At 33.9% G+C, this 1,193-nt stretch overlaps 1 protein-coding gene across 1 annotated transcript in view; it reads right to left on the bottom strand.

Moving 5' to 3' along the window:
• Positions 1–1,193, bottom strand: part of LOC109475883 (thymocyte nuclear protein 1-like) — an 8,577-nt gene that overhangs the window by 4,094 nt on the left and 3,290 nt on the right. The window lies entirely within an intron of this gene.

Raw genomic sequence — 1,193 nt, 5'->3', positions numbered from 1 at the left:
TTTTTATTTTTATTTCTATTTTTTATTTTATTTTATTTTTTTATTTTATTTTTATTTTATTTTATTTTATTATTTATTTTATTATTTATTTTATTTTATTTTATTTTATTTTATTTTATTTTATTTTATTTTATTTTATTTTATTTTATTTTATTTTATTTTATTTTATTTTATTTTATTTTATTTTATTTTATTTTATTTTATTTTATTTTATTTTATTTCATTTTATTTCATTTTATTTCATTTTATTTTATTTTTTTATTGAAATTGCAACAATGCAATACATGCGGAACAAAGGGAGCTGTTGCTGGTGTTGTGTCCCACACATAGAAACGGATACTGGACAGACAATACTCATTTTCACTTGAGTCTAGTGGGGAAAGTTGTGTAAAGTGCCTTTCCCAAGGGTACAAGATCGGTGGCATGTCAGGACTCGAACCCGGGACCTCTTGATTCCGAGTCGCGCACGCTGCTGTTGCGCCACACGACCCCATTTCTCTGAATGCCTGGCCTATGAAGTCAATCAGAGCAAGGAGTTAACTTCTAACTCCATGATCAGAGAAGTGTGCGTGATCAGAAAACTTGGCGAATCAGGAAATAGAGCAAACTGTCTTTAGAAGTGTTGACTTACAAGAACATCTTGTTTGTCAAGGCTGTTCATGTATACATGTCGTATGATCACCACTCTTACTAGTAGCGCTGCATACCGGTTCACTGGACTTGGATCCGGACTTGTAAGAATGTTTAGGTTCAAGTCCAAAAAAACCTAAAAGTCAAGAACCGAGTCCGGACTTATTACCATAAAAGACCATTTCACATACCCCTTTTCCTTCCAATTTTACCACCTAAACCTTCCGTAGATTGTAAAATCTTTGCTGCAAAATGAAGAAAACATTTCCACCAGGCATCGTCAAGTACCGGCCTCCATGTTATGTGGCCAAAGTTTCACCCAGACAACACTGCAAGGTTGCCAACATGCAATTTTGTATATGCCATGGGTTTAGAACCTGAACCTAAATCTCTGGACTTGAATCCGGACCTGAACCTAAAAATTGGGTTTAGGTATGCATCACTACTTACTAGTCATTGGGCTAAACAGTAATTGCTACTTTAACAAGGTAGAGTAGTTGCAATTGCCTTCCCTTAACTACATCAGCTATGAGCCAAATTTAGTTCTTGTCTTATACATTGCT

This window comes from Branchiostoma belcheri, unplaced genomic scaffold (assembly GCF_001625305.1).
Source record: "Branchiostoma belcheri isolate BF01 breed outbred unplaced genomic scaffold, Haploidv18h27 scaffold35, whole genome shotgun sequence".
NCBI classification, from domain to species: domain Eukaryota; kingdom Metazoa; phylum Chordata; class Leptocardii; order Amphioxiformes; family Branchiostomatidae; genus Branchiostoma; species Branchiostoma belcheri.
The sequence above is the reverse complement of the archived record's forward strand: the minus strand, read 5'-3'. Positions and strand labels throughout refer to the sequence as shown.